The 22,504-nt window shown below is 33.9% G+C and overlaps 1 pseudogene; it reads right to left on the bottom strand.

Annotated features, from left to right (window-relative positions):
• Nucleotides 1-4,429: 4,429 nt before the first annotated feature.
• LOC149559163 (beta-1,6-galactosyltransferase GALT31A pseudogene) lies at nt 4,430-19,557 on the bottom strand (annotated as a pseudogene).
• Between the last annotated feature and the right edge of the window lie 2,947 nt (nt 19,558-22,504).

The raw sequence follows: 22,504 nt of genomic DNA, 5'->3' as shown, positions 1-22,504 counted from the left end.
CACCCATCAAATCATTGAACAATTCAACATGATGACTAGCTGAAGCAAAATGGTTCCCACTAAACTTAGGAAAAAAAAATTTAACATCATTAGGAATGACATTTGGGAAACCATGAATACCATCAAAGCATAATAACATATACTGCTTGGTAGAAATAGACCAAGAAACTGTGCTAACAGGATGCATACTTGATGAAAGAAAACTTGACATTCTTGAAAGACGCAAAACTCATTCACCAATAATTCTAATTTGTAATTTGCAGCAGATCTATACAACCTTCTACTACTTTCACCTCTTCAAATACACTTCACAAACTTAATACAACAAGCTAAAACTTATTCTCATGAAATGTATAAAACTTATCAAATCATTCTCCTCCTCTTAGTGTTGAAACTCACTCGATCGAGAACACATATGTAGAATTCACTTTCATGGAAAAGGAATCACATGAAAATATAAAATACCTTTAGTGTTGCTGCTGAAACCTTGATCGGTTGATTGGCTTGGTGCTAATCTCAATTCCTCACACCACTGATCATATCCTTATAGAGTCACCATCTCCTTGAGGAGAACTAAATGAAATCATTGTTGTGATTCATTTTTACATTCAGAAATCTTATGACAAGAGATCAAACAACACTTTAAAACTCATTATTCAAGAACTTATATAGATCTCTCTTCTTTCTTGAAACTTCACAGAACTTTCAGATATGCCTGATTCAATTGAAAACTCTTTGAAAACATTTATACATAACTGATATACACTGGTGCAGAGATCCTTTAGAGAGTCACCACTCACATTTGTGAGAAAGATTCAAAACATGAATTATAATATGACAGGTTTGAACTAGATTTTTAACTTGTAGAACTTTGCAAAACTTTAAACACCTTGAAGAGAGAAACCACTTTAAAACAATTTTGACTCTGAAATTACAACAATATTTTGAAAACCAAAACCAACTGAATTGAGTGAAAATAAAACCTAGTAGCAACACAATCTGCACTCAATCCTTCAAATATACTGTTATCCCGAACAAAGCATCACTGGGGTGCATGATATTTGAGTAAGAAAACTAGAAAACACATCAATTAACTTACTACTACAATATTTTCACACATTTGTCCTGCTGTATTGAATCTCCTTTTAAATTCTCAAAGTTTGTCTATCACTCGGATTCAATACAGTCCCTAGCAGAGTCACCATTTTGTTGGCTCCTGATTTAATAGTTTTGAAAATGACCAAGAAACTAGATGAATGCATCTAAGGCTAGAAACTTCCTATGATGAATGCCCCTAACTGCAGTCTTGGGCCAACTATAAGGCTTGACCCTTCTTCCACTTCAGGCTCTGCAAGACCTAGGTCGGTAGACCTCAGATTCAATTGATATCATACTAGTGCAAAACATATCCCTGAAACTATTTACTGCAGATGGAAACTCCTTATATCTCCTAATAACTCATGCAATAACCTAGATCTACAGTTCCTAAATTCATATCTATGAAATTCATAAGTTGAGTGAGGGTTAATTCCTTTTAGCCAACTACAAACATGAAAAACTAAACTGATTTTGATTAAAAGATGTTGAATTCAACAAACCCTCAAATATGCAGCAGTAAAACTTTAATGATCCTGTAGCTGACTAGTGCTTAATCCATTGGGAAAATCCATAAATCAAATGCATACATATGGATATGTGATACTTATTTATATATTCAGATATACGATCTATCTATTTACCTTGTAAATAAACATTTGTGCTCAATCTAAACCTCATTCTTACATGATATCCCCATCAGTAAACTTGCAACCTTGTTGAATTATTTGAAGCATTTACATAACTCCTTGAGTTATAAGCAACAATGAAACAACATACAACCTTAAGGGATTGCAACTATGACCTAGCCTCTTTGTTCAAAGACCATAAAACATTGAAGCTCACTGATAAAGGAGACAAGATTCAAAATGAAACTCAACCATCTATTGTTTGTATTAATTTCCTTGAAACTTATACAGTCATATGCATGAAATGAAAAATATGAAACAACCTAATAGATCTAAACTATCTATATTAACCTTCTTAATGTTGTTCATAAGAGAGAAAATGCTGAAAGAAATGGTGTCTCAGTATTGGGAATGCATCAAGAACTGGATCCAAAATTTGGTATCACAGTAATGAGAAAATTTTCTCTAAAGAACTGGAACCAATTGGTTTCTCGTGACAAAAATTGGAACCCTTACAAAAGATGAAAGAGAGGAAGATATAGGAGAAGAGTTCATTCTCGGATTTGATTTGAACATGACATCTATCCATTTGGAAAACCTTCACAACAGATTAAAACAACTCTCTAATCTCTCCCCTCAATTGGTGAATCAAGATCTTCATCAGTTAGCCTCTACAAGCAAAAAATATCTGAGATATTTGATAGAATAACTAATTTTGATTCCTAATTTGAACTCACCACAATAGCAAAAAATCAGTTAAAATATAAATTCTAGAAGCATGCAAACTTTTCCAGAATTTTTTTAAGCACCAACAGACATCAATATATGTTCCCCAACTGATTTTGATTCTCCATAATGAACTTTTCCCTTTTTACTGATAATGCCACAGAAAACACAAAACTGATTATAACTCAAACTGATGAATTGCTGTGCAAAATCTAACCTCAAAAGTGGAAAATTTACTTCTTCCTAGTTCCAAAAGTATACTACACTACCTGATTCAGAAAAAAAAATGCCCTTGTTATGGCCATTTGAAAATCAGGCCCCTGGACTGAATCAAAACTTTTAAAATGAAAATTCTTAAAATTCATAAAGTTAAAACTATATAAAAACTTTTAATACTTCAAATCTTTCATCATATGCATTGATCTTCCCTGAATCTTCATTTTTAATTCATTTTTAATCTGCCTTTATACTCTCCAATCTTGTGACGCCATGTGTTAATCATCTATTGGCCACAGCAATTTGAAATAATTAATATTAATTAATCCTTTTTTTGTCATTCCCAAACCTTGCTTTACGTTCTCATAGGCACTCACATCTTTATGCATATTGATATTTTATTAATATTTCTCATATCTTGTAGCCCCGAGACCCCTTCTCATCTCCATTTACGCTCATACATTCAACCTCACCTTTTACGTTCATACGGGAACTCCATTTTCGAACCACCGAAAGCTTCAAAATTTTCTTTTACATTCTCACCCATACGGGCATCAGCGTACCACCGAAAGAATTTAAATTATGTCTTACACTCATAAGGGATGATCAATTTCGGAGCAACATGAAGCTTTGCACCTCCCACTTCCCACCTTATGTTGGGTGTAAGATCGTAGAACTTTCATTTTCACTTCTCGGGCATATGCAAGTCAAAATACTCTAACTTGGTCCTCAGTCTTTATGCCCAGCTAGTTGACACAGGCCCCAAATGCATGGTTGGCACTTCAAAAGTGCATGTCTCTAAGACATTTGAGATCAAGGAGCACAGGAGTATTTAAAAAGGTAAAACTTTTACCACGGTGCCAATGTGGGATATACTAATTTATCCCTTTGAGTGTGGCTAGCGGCTCCCTCTTCCTTTCTTAGTGTGCATGGGGTACCCTGCTTGGGTGAGCACCTTTTCTCATTTGTTTTTATAACTTCTCTGTCGTTAAACTTCCAATTCTATTGCGTCTGCTATGATCGTCCCCTGTTATGATATGTGCTTCTATACATGGCATCTTGGATTATTTTTTTGCATGGTGTCTCTGTTGAATGCATGTGTTTTTATCCTACTGGGCTTGCACATGGGTGTCTACCTCCTCCTAATACCCTACGGCTTGGTCTCTTTTAGTTTGTTGCATTTAAAAGCCACTGGCAACTCCTTTTCAACATTGGGTGGTTTGCAATTAATTTTGGGATGCTATATTTATTTATCGGGCAAGTGGATTTTCTTGGATGGGTCAGTACATTATTGTTTGGATGCCATAACAGAGATTAATTCGTCTGCAAAATCCCATCTTCATTGGCGTATGTCTGCTGTAATAACATGGCTTTGGTTCTTTATTTAACTATCTATCCAGACCTGGGTTTTTTGTTCCCCGGACACTGCAAATGGCGTTTTGGTTTTTCCTACCTCTAACCAGTCATGTTGCCTTGCCTCATGCATGGATAACTTTTGATGTTTGGCACGATCTTCTACAAATGGCATGTTCTCTCTACCATGCATGACTTTGCTCTTTTAACACAAGTGACTTTTGCATGTCTGGTGTGGCTTTTATTACGTTGCCTCTTCTTAAAACGTGGATCCATGCATCTGTGGGTTCCCCTTTTAAAACTTGGTGGCTCCATTTTGCAAGTTTCATTGATGATATGCTCTGACTGGTACGTTCTTCCTCAACATATTCAATCTATGCATATGAGCTGCTCCAAACATTTGGAATACGTTAGAAAATTGCACTCCAAACTGCTCCATCCCCTTCACCACAACGTTGATGCACATCTTTCATCCTTTCAACTGATTTACAGATGCCACTACAACTCCAATCAAAAGATGCCACACAAGCATTTCTAGCTTGAATCTTCCATTCACAATCTAGAGAAGTGCCACAACAAAAGCTTCGATTATCAATATGCTCAATATCTAGTCCAATAAACCGCAATCCCAAGGAAACATCTTCATTGGCATATTTGTGGAGAATTGGAAGGTTGATGGATATATAGGTTGCCAAATCTTTGGAGATTACATATAATTTTCTAGTTGCATGCCTAAAATACTTATTTACCTCCTCGCCAAATTTCCAGTATTTAGGTTGATGATATTTGGCACCTTTTGGTGCAAGAACGGGTCTTGATTTCATACAACCAATGTAAACATGCGGTTTCGAGCATTGTTGTGCTAGAGTTGTCCCAAGAATATCCAAATTAACATGTACATCATCATCAACTTTAATATAGAAGTCAGCATCCCATTTTGATACTTGACTAAATATATCCTTTGCCCGAAAACTAGTTTCCTTACTTTTCTACTCACAATCATTTACAAGTTCAAGATGTTGTAGTTGTTGTTCTTTTTCACCATAAGAATCTGTTTCTTTTCTTGAATCAGGAACAATCCACATCCAATTATATCAGCAAAATGATTTCTTATGATCATAGAAGGCATTTGGTTTAAGCCATATGCATGTCTTCCACAGTGTGTCACTCTAGATTCATGGAGCTCATATCTAGGATGAGCTTCCTCTCAACATTATCATTTTTCAGAGGACAAGTAAATGCATTAACTCTATTAAATTGGAATTTAATCTCAATCATATGCCCACAAGAAAACACTATTTCTCTCTTCCTGGATTGCAACAAAATCTTAGCAATGCCTAATACTCCAACAGAGAGGATCACAAAATCTAATGATAAATAGTGCAACTCATCCAAAAGAACTCGCCACCTTCTCCTTAGTCTTTTGTTCATGCCTCTGCATTATAAAATGTTGATAAAATAAATTCTTTATAATCCATTTTAGTCCCTTGGAAGATTCCACAATGCCTTATCATTCTGACGAGATTAGTCGAGCCCCAAAGTGGGTCTGACTAAAAAAAAATTTGTTTCCAAACAACAGATCCTTCAGATTAATCCATTTGGCATCTCGAACTAATTGAAAAAAAAATCCATCATTGAAACAACATTTAAAACTCATTTTATCCTCCTTTGCAACCTGAAACTTTTGTGCCAGGAGGCCCTTTGGCTGGCCTTAAAAACTGACCCAAACCTCTGACTGGGCTCTAAAAACTGACACACTCATTCTCTCTTCTGCATGCTTTCACCTTGTCAAATCTTGTCTCATGATGAATTCAGAATCAAAAGATATTGACTATCAAATTTGCCTTCTTAGAATTACCTACAAGTAAATATGTTAGAAAACAATAAACTGGGTTTGGATTTGGCTTTGAAATCTAGGCAAACTGACACTTGGGGAGACAAAAATTGGGGTGTTCGTTCTCTGTCATGAGGACATTATGGATCTGCAATTTGAGCTCGTGATGAATAATTGGGTGCAAATGGCAAGCGGTCAAAGTAGGCTACTTGGATTTGCATGATTGGAAACAATGACAAGATAATGATTTTTGCAAATGGAAATGACCGAGAAAAGTGTACAAACCAATTCATTATGACTTGAAAATTGGCAGACTTAAAGTATTTTTAGTGGACAAAATGATGGTACAATCTATTCAATCTCACCAATCATGGATCTCATGATATAACGTTACGAATAGGGCTTCCAACAAATTTGCATATGTTGACACTAGTAAAAAGATAGAAATTGCATTTGGAATTGCATTTGAAAACTAATCAAACGGATTCATTATGAGATAAAACTTGAAACATAACAAGTCTCTAACGTCTACAATGCAACACAAAAGGAATTCTAGCATTTTGATCAACTGGGTCAAAGTTATAACCCGTCAAACAAGGCTTCTCAGAATTTTGAACTAATTGCATCAGCATGACAATATTAAATGACCAACTTTGAGGGATTTAAAACCTAGTCAAACGGACTCGAAACAGCTCAAAATCTGAAACATAAGTTCTTGCATATGGAAACTAGACACTCCCAATGCGGTGAATTACAAAACATTTATGGGTGCGAGACATTCAATGGAAAACACAACTTCTTGTCACTGTTTGACACTAAGGTGAAAATGCAGATTTGACACTAACTCAAAATGAGACTTCATAGAATGGCTCAAAATATCAATTTATCATCATGGAACATGTGGACATACTGAATGAAAGGTTTTAGAAGCATTAAACACCTCTTAGGCCCCAAATTGACAGTCGGGTACACGTGCATCAAAAGCTTTCATAGGGCCTAATTTCTTCAAAATTTTCAATGTGACTGAAAAGTAACCATGCAATTTTCAGTCTCAACATCCCCTAATTACAGCATGCATTTCTCTCTCTCTCTCTCTCTCTCTCTCTCTCTCTCTCTCTCTCTCTCTCTCTCTCTCTCTCTCTCTCTCTCTCTCTCTCTCTCTCTCTCTCTCTCTCTCCCCTCACAGTCTCATTTTCTCTCTTTCTCCCACACATATCTATCTTCTCTCCTTTAACAATATCTTTGTGCACTCACTCTCTCTCTCTCTCTCTCTCTCTCTCTCTCTCTCTCTCTCTCTCTCTCTCTCTCTCTCTCTCTCTCTCTCTCTCTCTCTCTCTCCCCACTCCATCTCTATCATTTCCCACCACCTCTTACCCTTCCCTTCTCCTACTCTCGCTCGCACATGCCTCTCTCTCTCCCCGCTCCCCCCCCCCCTCCATCCCTCCCTCCTCTCCCTCTCCCTCCGTCCCTCCCTGACCCCCACCCCCCCCCCCTCTCTCTCTCTCTCTCATCTCCTTATCACTCAATATTTTTCTCTCAAATGCATGTCTCTTGCCCTTTATCCCCTTATCTCACTCTCTCTCATGCATGTCTCTTCCCTCATATCACTTTATCTCTCAATTTTTCTCTCTATGTCTACCTCATGTTTCTCACACTTCCCCCTACCCTTCTAATATTTTCTCCTTTTATTACTGCCTACTTTCTTTGTCTTGTGTATATTTATCTCTCGCCCTCTCTCATAATGTCTACTTTATGTGTCACCCTCTTTCCCTTGTCTCACTCCCTCTCACATGTCACACACTGATTTTCAAAATTGATTACATGTATATGCTTTAGATTTATTTATAAAACTTAATTTTATTTGTAAACTAAAATTTTATTTCAAAGCATTCTCTTAACATTCAAAATTTAACATTACTTCTAAACCTTTGTTTAAGCTTATCTTTAGAGGTTTGACTACATTCTAAGGTTTGTCCAAATTTATAAATTTCAACCTTAGTTATAATTTTTTATGTAATATCTAACTCTTTGTTCCAATTTTTTAAAATAATTAAATATTTATAGAAAACAAAATATTTTTTTTTTGAAAACTAATTGATTATATTACAAATTAAGTGGTGTATATGATTAACTTAAAATAATTAATAAATTATGTCCACTTAAACATACTAAAAGATCTTGTATGCAAAGATTTCTAAAGTAGAATTATATAATATTTTTATAATTTCTAACTTAGAAACTATTCCATAATTTTTTTTTTACAATTTATTAAAAAAAGTAAACATTTGAAAATTCTTGACAATTATCTAACAATGCTTTATTTCATGCTTGGTTTAGTTCAGAATGTAATAATTATAATGATGTCAGCTTCTATTAAAACTCTGATAAATTCTAATTTTAATAGAACTCTTATAAATTCTAATTCTAATAAAACTCTTATAAATTCTAATTCTAATAGTTTAGACACTTATAGTTGATATCTATGTTTACAGTTATAGATGATCTTTTGTAAAAGAGGTGCCTAATTTTAACCACTTTTAATATGAACATTTTTTAATTCACTCTAGTAATGTTTTAAAGTAGCCCCTACAAAATATATTTAAATTAGAAGTAGCCTCAGTGCAATAGGCACCTCAAATGGATATCTTTGGACTTATTTTATATATAAGCTAGTTGTAATAATCTTAACTTGATTGTTTACTTATATAATGAAAGTTTAATTTTATTAATCAACTTTAATTTTAATTTAATGATTTAATTTAAATTCAACTATTTGAAAATAATAGAAATTTATATAAGTATAGAAATTATGAAATTCAAATTTTGATTGATGGTGGTACAATTTCAGCTTATAATTAACTTCAAATAAAATTGTTATTATGAAAAAATAAATTTTGTCCATTCAAACAAAATTGGATATTTTTTACACTTTATAATTTATAAATATAAATATCATGATTTTTATTAACTAAAATTTTCCTAGAAATTGAAATTAGTTTTATGATGTTACTCATAAATTCAAGCTCTTAAGAAAATCAAATAGATAATAAATAAATGAAATTCAGTTACCAGATTTTGTATCTAAAAACAATCCAAACCTCTTAGGTTTTTATCAGCATGTTCTCTCAGCTCTAAAATGACTATCCATGGAAATAAAATCCAATCACTTATGCCGTGCAAATTCATCCTATAATTGAAAGAATTATTGGAAATATGGATTTCATCAACTAAATGAATGAATCCTCACTTGCCTCCAACCCGCCTACAATTAATTTATTTTGCTTCTCTGGCAAACTTGTCATGCTGCTAAAGCAGACATATATACCACCGATCTCTCTCACTTCATATATACCACCGATCTCTCTCTTTTTCCATCAATCCAGTAACTTTCCTTCCTCTACGTTATTAGGGCTTCCCCTTCCACCAACAGGAATACAGTAGATATATATAAAAAGAAAACTTACAAAAGCACTGATATTGTTTTAATAACTTTTGAAAAATCTCCTCTAATTTAGAAATAAATTTTAAATTTTTCTATAAACCAAATAATTTTTGTGTTTTCCAACCAATTAAGATCTGGAGAATGCACATTTTAATCCCATGAAATTTTCTACCAAGATCGTGAAAGAAGAGAATCAACCAATTAAGATCTAGACAAACTAATGGTAGAATAGAAATCAATGCCTCAATAAAGCTAATAAGAAATGATAAGTTACAATATTTGTGGGACATTTTAATGAATATTTTATAATAATGAACACTATTTAATTATTAACTAACAAGAAAATCTTAAACACGTTCTTTGACCATGTAGGCTCTTATCTAACAAAGCATAAATCTTATACAAATATGTTATCCACACTCTGCAAATCTGTAAAATGCTCCACATCTCAAAAAATACTTAGTGATGACTGTATAATTCAGCATAAAAATCATATTTTTTTCTCAGAAAGTTTCCATAAAAGATGTTGAGTTGTTAGAGCGACAAAAATCCCAAACAACAATTTAAAATAGCAGTCCATGGTCCTTATCCAATCCACAATTACTCGACAGGCATGGATATCCAAGGAAAACATAATTCTTGCTGAGAGATATATTTATGGAGAAATGAATTTGCCTCATCTTCTCTTGCATTAGTGTCTTGGAAGGGACTTGGCACTTTGCATGGATCTTGGAGTTTGGTGAAGTTATTGGGTTTCTGATCTCTTTTCTTCCTGCTCTTCTTTGTCCACTATGTAATGTTCATATCGTCTGCCACCACAATGGCATTTTAGAATGATCCCTATGCATATATCACATTTCTTAAGGCCAGAATATCATAGAGTAATAACCTATGTGGCAAAAAAGTCACACAGCCTTGCAGATAGTCGCGTCTCCCAACTGAGATAACATTGTGTTTGACAGAAAACATGATATATATAAGAAAGAACATAACAATTAGTCAAAACACACAAGATGAGGATTAATAAAAAAAATCTAAAACATAAACTAAAAAAACAAAAGGGCTAGCTACATGTTCAATCAATTTGTATGATTTGTCACTTCAATGTTGCAAGTTGAACAATTGTCAATTTTTTTTAAAACTCTTAAAAGTTTAAGTTGATATTTGCTCCCATTGTAGGAAAGCCTCTCAACTTAATAACAACAAAGGTACATCACCCATACAGGGATGATATTGGCTAAACATGAAAGGTCTGGTCAATAACTCTATGTGCCGCTGTCAAGGATATAAGTCTTGCATAGTAACGAACACTATCAAGTGTAGATGCGAAATAATAATAGCCAAAGCAACAATTACATGAAATCGTGTAATTAAAGCATCTAATTAATTTCATTTAAATAGATCATTTGCATAAATTATTGAAATGAACAAGGTAAATATTCATAGCACATAACAAATGAATCTAACATGGACAATTAATTTCTAATTATTTAAGAATTTAAAAATGGGGTTAATAATGGTTATTAAATAACATAAAAAGGCACTTAAACACACAAGTGAATATGGTCAAATACATGACTAACTACTGCTACACAAACCTAGTCAAGTGTAGCAAGATAATAATACACAATGCAATCTCTGCACACATCTCAGAGTAATCACAGAACAACATCATGATAACACATCAATCTTGGTAGCCACTGGCACAAACCTCAGGGAACCATCTAACACATCATAACTTCATAAATCATCCATAAGCATAACCAATCCAACTGATACAATAACATAAATCTAATCACCCCAAGGGCGTAGATCACTCATGGTCCCTATAATTATTACTCACAAATAAAAATCATCAAGGTTGCATCTATTAGGATGACTTACATAAATCAAATAGGAGAGACACTACAACACCAAACAGAGGAAGTTGAGTTACAATAAGAGATAAATAGTGAGGATGAGCAAGCTGGACCAAGTGAATTACCACAAGGAAAAAGAAAATATGAACCTATTCTAGCAAAATATGTGAGAAGACACAATACACCAGATTAAATCATTAGAGACAAATATTTAGGAGTCATGATAATAAATAAATTGAAGAATAACACAATTTTACTATGTGAGTTTGAGCTAAGAACAATTCAAGATGCATTAGAGAATAAAGATTGGATTAAAGCACTGAATGCGGAGATTGATCAAATAGAGAAGAACAAGACATGGGCATTGGTACTAAGGAAAAAGGACAAAAATGTGATTGGAACCAAGTGGGTATTCAAAAACAATATGAATGATAAAGGTGAAGTCACAAGGAATAGAGAAAGGTTAGTTTGTAACGGATATGAACAAGATGAAGGAATTGATTATGAAGAGACATTTTCCTTAGTTGCAAGATTGGAAGGAGTAAGAACATTAATTGTATATGCTTCTTACAAAAGATTCAAGGTATATCAAATGGATGTCAAATATGCATTTTTAAATAGATTCCTGGAACAAGAAGTCTACATTGAACAACCTCAAGGATTTTTGATGCAATAAAAAAAATATGGTATGTAAGTTGCAAAAAGAGTTGTATGGTTTGAAAAAAACTCCTAAATAATGGTATGAAAGGTTACATACTTATTTAGTGAAAATTAGTTTTGCAAGAACTAATGACTGATAGGTTTAACCAAAGACAGAAATAACAATTACATGCAAATATAATCAATATCAAAAAATAATAGATCACATAGAAGAGAACATAAGACACAAGGATTTGACATGGTTCACCCAATCCCTGGGCTACATCCACCAAAAACAAGTCCAATATTATTATTATCTAGTGATTACAATCCAAAATTCCTTACAGCTCAATACTATCATAGAAGCTACAATCTCATCATACATTACAAAATCCCTAACACTAAGAAATTTTATACAAGCTTTTGCCACTTACAAAATTAGGGCTAGAATAAGTCCTCCAGTAGAAGTTGCCCCTTGACCCTGTCTTGGGGGAACTGCCCGCAAACCCATGTAGAAATAATCTAGGGGAAAACCACACTGAATAAATATCTTAGTTTGATTAGGCTCCACATCACAACAGTGACAATATAAATCAGTATTTGAAACATGAATCTGAGAAAAATATATTGCTAGCTAAATTTTTGTTGATGATATCATATTTAGAGAACATGGTATGTTGTGAGAATCATTTGCTAATGCGATGAAGAAAGAATTTGGGATGTCAATGTTTAGAGAGATTAAATTCTTTGTTGGTTTGCAAGTTTATCAAATGAAAGGACATATATACATTACACAATCAAAGTATATCAAGGAGATATTGAAGACCTTTAGAATGGAAGATTCAAGACTAATTGGAACACCTATGGCTACTGGACATAAAATTTCAAAAAATGATGATTCTGTTGAAGTAAATTAGACATTGTATAGGTCAATGATAGGCAAATTGCAATATGTTGTTCATAGAAGACCTAACATTGCATTAGTTGTTGGTATTGTTGGAATATTTTCTACTAATCCTAAGGAGAATCACATGGTGGTTATGAAAAGAATATTGAGGTATCTAAAAGGTATAGTAGAATATGGATTATGATATAAGAAGAGTGACAAGTTTTAGTTGAAATTTTACATAGATGTTGATTGGACTGGAAACATTGATGACAAAAAGAGTTCAAGTGGAGGCACTTTCGTTCTAGGATAGAAATTTATTTCATGGACAAGTAAAAGAAAATTTATATTTCTCAATCCACAATAGAATCTGCATATGTTACAATGACATTTAATTATTCAAGAATTGGGTTGATCAAACAATTGTTGGAAGGTATGAAGGAAGAGATTACTAAACCTATGGTGATATATTGGGATAACACAAGTGCTATAAAATTATCAAAGAATCATGTGATGCACACAAATACAAGGCATATTTCAACTAAGTATCATTACTTGAGGGAAGTAGTGCAAGACAAAGAAGTAAGACTAGAGTATGTGAACAGAAAGGAACATATAGTTGATATATTCACTAAGGCATTACTTAAGAATGCATTTGCATATATAAGAGGTAAGTTAGGGGCCATTCCCCTATCTAAAACAAATTGAGAAGAGATGTATCATTGCATCAATTGTTATGATCAAAATATCTTATAGATTGATGTAGAAGGTTACACTTTAGGAGCTTCCTAAATATGTAAAAATTAGGAAAGTTGTATAAAGATGAATCTCCAAGTAAATAGTCAAGAACATAGATGAAGAGGGAGTGATATTTCAAAAATTAGTCAGTACAATGATCAAGGATGATGTCTACAGTGGATGATGTCTTTGGCATTTCTGTAAAAAAGGGAGAAGTATAACATTTACCATCCAATAACAAGGGGGAGAATATGAATGTAATATTTGAAGATGGATAAGGGAGAAGTATGATTACCATCATGGAGATGTCAAAGAGAGAGATAATACAATTGGTACTACAATGTAGAATTAGAATTGGTATCATAGAGGGAGAAGTGTAAAGATGAGAAAAGAGGGGGCATACAAGCCATTGCATGGATGTGAATAAGAATGAAACTAAGGATATTAATGAACTAATACAAATAATAGAGGGAGATGATAGAGAAAATTCGAAGATCACTTTTACATTTGTGTGGTAACTAAAAGTGTTGTCATCAATGCCAAAGAGGGAGATTGTTGGAAGCTATAGTTGGAACAACTCTTATGTTGTCATTAATGTCAAACCTTACTGGTAAGACATTTTCTAACAATGTAGAGTGTCATATTAGTTGATTGATGAAGAGGATTTGAAAAGAAGAGATAGAAAGATAAACTAGTAGACTTTTGAGTAAAGAGAAGTAAGTATGATGGAATTACAATAGGCACATGACCAATTAGTATTTGACAAGATTATGTGTTATTTGATCTTTTTATGCATTATGAAAGAGTTGAGTAAAACACTAAGCTTGACCAAGTGACAATTTACAAGGTTAATGAAGAAGTTAAAGTAGAAGATTAAGAAACTTAACAGATAGCCAATAAAATAGTATTAATTGAGTGATAGTTATGGTCGAGCAAGAGGAAGAAGAAACTATAGTATTAACTAAGCGCAGAGAAGGCCGAGAAAGCCAGTGTAAGCTGAGTGACACAAAAAATTAGAGAATTAGTTGCTTAGTGATGATCGAGTTAAAGAACATAGTGATGATCGAGTGTCAACATTTTATTAGTTTATAAAAGAATCAAGACTTAAGGATGACATAGTTGAATTTACGAATTGGTCAAAATGCATAAATGATAAGGATTGATGAGCTGGCATATTTAATGCATGAATTGAGTTTTCTAAGAAATCTAAGGTGAAGATTTCAAGAGAAGTTTCCAGAATTTTCAAGAAAGTATATGAAGGAAAAAATCATGGATAGATTCAATGAATTTGATTAAACCCTAAAATCTACGATAATGTTTAAGTGATAAAAGACCAAAGCTACCTAATTAAGGAGGCAGATGAAATGTTTTAATGTTGTTGATTAAGGAATTTGTGAAGAACTTATGAAGAATAGAGTTGCAAAGGAAAAGTAAGAAGTTGTGATAAAGTGATTTCTTGAAGGGTTGTCAAGCATATCAGAGATGGAGTATGTGATGAAGTCCAGTCAATAAAATAGGAATGAGCCGAGTGGAAATCTGAATTTGCAAAGTGAGTTATATTTTATTAAATCAAACCTAGTTTACTTTCTAACCATTGTTGTAGTAAAATCCTTTAATCAAAGTTGACCCACCAGTCATATTGTAAATCCTTTAATCAATGTGACATTCTAATGGAATGATCTAAAGACCTCTATCAAGGCCACTCCTAACAAGATGATTAAATCATGTAATAAGGTCACACCTAACAGTGTATTTTGTAACCTTTAACATCATTGGCACTTAACTGAGCTCACTTCAGAAGATTGAAAAGTGGTAGCATGTTACTTGGTGGTTTTTCCTAAATTAGGTTTCCATGTTAAATCTTGGTGTCATACTTGTGTGAACATTATTTTCATGATGCATGCTATTTACTGTTATATATCTCTATTATTTGACATATGCTAAACAAAGAGTTAGTGATGAGATTACTAAGTCAGTTTACTAATGAGTTGTTATTTTGGCCGAGTGAATTTATGGGATAGTTTAAGATGTTCAAATTTGTTAAAAGTTGAATTGGTACATCTACATATGAGGATAATTGATTCACCTCCCCCAGTTATTTTATTATTTTAACATTCTCAACTACAACTAGTGATTTCTTCTTGTTTCCTGATGTGTCTTTAGTCATTTCTTCCCATACCTTATTGGTTGTAGGTGTTCCTTCTATAAAAAATGTTTTATCAAAACTTCCAAATTGATTTCCTTTTATATTTTCATTATTTTTTAGATTCCGTCTAAAGTTCATAATTTTTGATCTCATGTTAGGTTATCTTATGTTTTTCATTCTACGCAACCTTGTTGTATGCCTCAGATTGTTGCAAATCTGACATGCTATAACATTGTTTCCATATATACGTCCAAATTGATTAGCTTGTACTTTGCAATCCCTAGTAATATGACATGTTATAACATTCATTAGATTTATGTCCATAAGAAAAGAAATTATAATAATAACTAGAAAAGGGATTAGTCTACTTACCTATGTAGTCCTGCTTCATGTGTCCAAGTTGATTACATGAAAATCATCTTACATTAAATTGTTTCCTTGCTTCTTCAGGTTGTTTAGGTTGATTAGGTGCTTCTTTGTTCAAATCTTCTTGTTTTTTAGGTTGTTGATTAAGTAGATCTTATTCCTTGGTAACTTCAAATCCTTTAGATGATTCTCCTTCAACATATCCAATCCCTGGTTTTTCTCCAATAGGTGTTTGTGGAAGTTTTTCTTTAACATTAATGTTGTACTTCTCGAGTTCTGTATACTGTAACTTTATAGTCCCAACTTCATATGTCACATTGGCAAGTTTGGATTTCAGATCTACATTCTCAGATATGACTAAATTTTCTTCTCATCTTTCATCATGCTCATCTTCAAGTTTGTAATTTCAAGCTCACGTTTCATAATCATTCTCCTTCTTAAGATTTGAAATTTCTTCATTATACTTGATATGATCACGTGACTCTTTCTTTTTCAATCTAGATTATTCAATCTTCTCTCTCAATTTCTAAATGAAGTCTTGTGCATAGTTATGTTTGATCTTTAGTTTAATTCTTTCCTCTATAATTGTATCAAGTTCATCAAGAGTATCCTCAAGATTCTTTTGTAATTGATCAATATCCATAGAGATCTTACTCAAGATGTTAGGCTTCCTTTGGGTAAATATGTTTTGATACCAATTTCTAGAAATAGGAAATATTGAGAGCGGGGCATGAATCAGTGTTTCACAAACATTTTCCCAACTATGGATATCATTAACAATCTTTAAATTTGCATATATGATCAAATTGATAAGAAAACATAACCATAACACAATATAACTCATAACACCATTATTTGTTAACTAGGGAAATACTAGCCAAGGGAAAACCCCAGTGGGGATGGTACCCAAAAAATGATCCACTAATAAAAAATAACTTGTGAAAGATATTTACCATGTTAGTGTTAGGATTAACAAGACAGAAATAACAATTACATGTAAATATAACCAATATCAAAAAATGATAAAGCACACATAAGAGAACACAAGACAGAAAGAGTTAACGTGGTTCACCCAATCCCTGGGCTACATCCACCACAACGAGTCCAATATTATTATTATCCATTGATTACAACTTGATTAACATCTATAATATCTTACAACTCAATAATATTGCAAGAATCTACTATCTCACCATACATTATGAAACCCCTAACCCTAAGCCATTTTATACAATTTTTTGCCACTTACAAAATTAGGGCTAGATTTTTTTTCTTAGCAAGTTAACCTAAAAAAAAACTTGATGAGTCAACCTTGGGAAATTATTGAAGAGTTAACTTAAAAAATCCTTGATGAGTCAACCAAAGAATGATGAAAACTGTACAATACTTTCTTGATCAATCACCTCATATCAACAATCTCCCACATGGGGATTGATCAGGCTCCACACTGAACAACAATATCACACTTGGACATTGATAATGTAGCAATAATGCTACCACATGAGGCTCATAGTGGATCAAACCTCCCTGGACTCAAGTGTTCTTATATTTAGTTTGATCTAGATCACAAGTTGAAGCTGACTAGGAGTTCAACTTCTCCCTTGTCACTACCTATGCGGACATATCTTCCACATCACCATTTATATGTATCTTATCCATCTTTAATTGTCCATCATCCAAAATTGATTGAATAAAGTGGTACAACAATTGTATGTGTTGTCTTTGAATGTACAACATATTTTTGGCAATATGAATGACACTCTAGCTATCTATAAACAAATAATTGTCCCTCCATGGGTGTCCCAATTCTTCCATGAAGAATTGAATCCATATCATCTCCTTGGTTTCCTCTGTAGAAACAACATACTCTCCCTCTATAGCGGACAAAATATTCACCTTCTTTAATCAAGAAATTTAGCTCATTGTTGTCCCACCAATAATAAATACATATCTTGTAGTACTTTTCCTAGTATCAGCTTTCCCTACCAAATTTAAATCAACATAGTCTTTTAAATCAATAGTAGAGCCCCCAAAATGTAAAGATTTACTGGATGTTCCTCTCAAATATCTGAGAATCCATTTGACTACATTTCAATGCTCAATCCTAGGATGACTCATATACCTAGTAATGACTCCCACTACATGTGCAACATCTAGCCAAGTACATACCATAACATATATTAAATTTCCTATAGATAAAGTGTAAGGTACCTTGGAAATTTTATTCTCCTCTTCTTTTGTCTTTGGACACATCTCCTTAGTCAATTTCAAATGACCAAGCAAAGATGTGCTAAAATATTTGGCATTCTCCATAGACAAACATTGCAACACCTCAATATAATCCACCTGAGATAAAGTTAAATACAAGAATATCATCAAGATATAAGAATAAAGTCTTCAAGAAGGGGGATGTTGTTTTGGAGAAAGAAAAAGATATAGCGGCAGAGGCCATCTCTTTCTTCTCCAATCTTCTGATGAGAGACCTCAATCTTGTGGAAGGTGATCAACATGATATTGTCTCTAATGTCCCATATTTGATCTAGCCAGAACATAACTCCATGATTGAGGCTATTCCTTCCCCTCTAGAGATTGAGCAATTTGTTTTCTCCCTCCCTGTGGACAAGTCTCCGAGCCCAAATGGTTTCCCTACTTTCTTCTTTCATATGTTTTGGGAAGTGGTCCATCAGGATGCTATCAAAGTGGTTCAAGAGTTTTTTGGAGCTAATAGTTTTCTAAAGGAGGTTAATGCTACTTTTTTAGTGCTTATCCCTAAGGTGCCAGGGGCAGATTCTATGGATCTTTTCAGACCTATCAGCCTCTGCAACTCATTCTACAAGATTATTTCTAAAGTCTTGGCTAATATGATTATCAAGATCCTCCCTTTAATTATTTCTCCTCAGTAGTTGGGTTTTGTTCCAGGGAGACAAATCTTGGATTCTATTATGATTGTTCACGAAGTCATCCACTCTTTGGAAGAAGGCAAGAGAAAAGGCTTTCTCTTAAATCTTGACCTATCCAAGGCTTATGATCGAGTGGACTAGCCTTTTCTCTTCAAGGTTCTTCGAGCCTTTGGGTTCGATTCTAAAGTTTGCAAGCTTATCAACCAGTTGATTTCTACTTCCTCTTTGGTTGTTTTGATCAATGGTTCTCCTTCAACATTCTTCAAACCCTCAAGGGTGTTAAGGCAAGGTGACCCCCTATTGCTCTTTCTCTTCATCATTTTGGCTGAGTGTTTGGGAAGGATAATTTCAACCAACAAAATTCTAGGGCTTTCAAGGGTATCAGACCTTCTTCTAGCCCCTTGGTCTTCTCTCACCAACAATTTGTGGATGACACTAATATGTGGGGGGGCGGGAGGAGGGGCTTGCCTGGGGAGGCCAAGGTGGTCAAAAAGATTTTGAGCTCTTACACCAAGGGATCGAGGTAGCTTATCAACTGGAACAAGAGCTCTGTCTTCTTCATCAATACTTTGACTGTGAGATAGAGGAAGATAGCTAATATTTTGGGTTGTGGCATAGGGAGCCTTCTTTTGACCTATTTGGGTCTCCCTTTCGGCCTCAAATCCCCTGATTCTTTCTAAACCAGTCTTATTGATAGGTGTAATACCCCGAAATTGGCTCATTGCCATGATACCAATTCTGGTCTATTTCTGACCAATCCTAAAGTCCTATTCCATTAGGCAAATTCTTATTCGGCTACTCGCTACTTGACTTAATTGTCAGATGCAGAAAACCCTAATCTGCATTCATCATGCTTATTATTTAATTCCTATAGTATTCACTCATATTAGTCGCATTAAACCTATTGATTAATATTTAAATTAATTACTAAGTATTTATACTTTAATTAAATTAAATTATATCCTAAGGCTAATGTACTATGGAATTAAATTTATTTAATTTAATAAATGTGCCTATTTTAATTAATTAAATGAAATTATTTAATTAAATGGAGAACTTACTTCTAATCAATTAAACAAAGTTATTTAATTAAATGGGAAGCCATTCCTAATTAATTAAATGAAGTTATTTAATTAAATAAGAAAAGTGTCTCTAATTAATTAAATAGAATTATTTAATTAAATAGAAAAGGTAATTATGAGAGCATATCTCATTTTATTAAATTAAATATCTCACCAAAATCTCTCTTCAATTCAAAAAAGGAAATTCCTAGTTCACTGTTGATCAAATTAGAAGTGACCCAGATCACTTGCTTTTACACTAAAGTCTATCTGAGTTGATTGACTCTTACACTCAGATCTGAGTTAGTTAACTCCCTTTAATTTGGGAATCTTCATTTGTGACTGAACTTCACCTTTAATCCTGACCGTTGATTGAAATCAATCTCGACCGTTGATGGATTCCAGGAAAGTCTATTTAAGAGACCTTCATCTCTTCATTTTGGAGAGGTTGAATGAGAATTTGCATCAAATTGCTGCTGGATTGTGCATTCATTTGAGCTCATTACTTTCATAAGATATTCATTTTCTAGTTTAATCTCATTTAGCATAATATGCATACATTTTAGCATAATCTTCTTTTACATGTTCTTAGATTAAACGTGCATATTTCATTATAGATTAATCTGCATTCTCATATAGATTAATTTCATTTCTTAAATCCTTCATTCTTAGAGGGTCTGGTTGCTTAACACCTCAAATCTAAGGATATCTAACAAGCAATTCCCTTTAGATAGAAGGCAACAGGTCGCCTTGCTGGCTGATTTTTGGATGAACAATCCAATGTTCATTCTGGGATGAATCCGCAAATAAGGACCATGTTGAAGTGTGTGTGTTAGCATAGGCCACATGTTCACGCATACAATAGGTTTAATAAGAAATTAGCTGGTTGGAAGGGTATAACCCTTAGCCAAGTTGGCAAAATTTAGTTGGTCTAATCCACCCTTCAGAATCCTCCTACCTATGCACTGAGTCTCATTGGGATTCCCTGAAAATATTCTGACCTTATGGAGAAGATCCAAAGGAATTTTCTATGGATTGGATCAATGGAACACAAGCTATTTCCTCTCATTTCTTGGGACAATGTGTGCCTCCCCAAACACTTCGGGGGTTTGGGTATCAAAAAACTGAGACCTTTTAATAACGCTCTTCAAGCTAAATAGATTTGGAGAATCTTTTCAAGCAAGGGGGATTGGCGAGATATCATGGAAGATAAATACCTTCGGAGACCTTCCATAAGATACCTATTCAATGACGACACCAATCCCAATTCCAAGGGCTCAAGAATCTGGAATGGCATGCTCAAAGCTAGAGAAATGACCAAATCCAAGGTTAAATGGAGAGTAGGAAATGACAAAGAAATTATTTTCTGGCAGGACAACTAGCTATTCCAGGGGCCTCTCCTCAATTTTCGTTCTTTTGACAAATGGGCTAATACTTGCATTTAGAGGTTTGGTAGGAAAGTCAGTGACTACATATTAGACAAAGATTGGAGAGACCTTTCTTTGATTTCAAAGGATCTAAAACCTTTGATGACTATCATTCACTCAGTGATTTTGAATGATGATCAGAACCAATTAGTGTAGGATAATACTTCCTCTGGCATTTACTTAGTGGCTTCGAGGTACTAAGCTTAGATGAAGCAGGATTCTAAACCTGTATGGGTGAAGACTTGGTACCCTATCCTTATTCCTAAATCAACATCTTCTTTTGGCTTTTTCTTTAGAACAGGGCTTTAACTAGTGATAATCTCAGAAAATGGGGTCTCTATATTCCTAATAGATGTGTTTTATGTAGAAACCAGGCAAAGACTATGGATCACTTGTTTATTCATTGCTCTTTCACAAGAGAGGTGTGGTCTATTTTCAATCAAGATTTTGGTTTGAACTGTTGTACCCCTACCTTGATTATTGAATTCTTTAGGCAATGGGATGATTCTTGGAAGGGTTCTAGTCTTCAAGCCATTAAAAAATGGTCTCTACTTCACTTTGGTTGCGAAATATGGAAAGAACACAATAATTGAATTTTCAGGGAAGCCAGTCTTCCTACCAAGATTGTGTCGGGTAAAATTCTTAATGCCCTTTTCGAAAACTACCTTTTTTGCAAAGGATCTAACCCATTTGTATGAGACACCAGGAGTAGTAATGACACTCAGAAAAGAAGAAAGGAATGCCAAAGGTCTTTGCCTCCAGTGGGGTGGCACAAAGATAATTTTGATGGGACGGCTAAAGGTAATTTGGGTCAAGCATGCAGTGGTGGGGTGATTAGAAATTGCTATGATTATGGCATACCAGACGTTACCTTTACTCTTTGGCACCAAACTAATCACTTTGTTGAGGCATGTGTTTCCCTTCAAACTACTAAGTTGGCTAAACATATTGGTGTTAAATGCCTCTGGCTTGAGGGGACTTGAATAACATCATTAAATGCCTTAGAGGTTATCATCCTTTGTCCTGGTCTATCAAGAATTGGGTAGAAGAAACCAAACAAATCTCGCTAACTTTTGAGAGGGTTTACTTGTCACATGAATATAGAGAGGCAAATTTGGTTGTTGACTAGATGGCTAACAAGGCAGTCAAAAGGGACACGCCATATAAGTGGATTAATGGTGATGGGA

The sequence above is a fragment of the Cupressus sempervirens genome, chromosome 5, assembly GCF_028749045.1.
Source record: "Cupressus sempervirens isolate cs-2001-9-10 chromosome 5, ASM2874904v1, whole genome shotgun sequence".
NCBI lineage: Eukaryota > Viridiplantae > Streptophyta > Pinopsida > Cupressales > Cupressaceae > Cupressus > Cupressus sempervirens.
The sequence above is the reverse complement of the archived record's forward strand: the minus strand, read 5'-3'. Positions and strand labels throughout refer to the sequence as shown.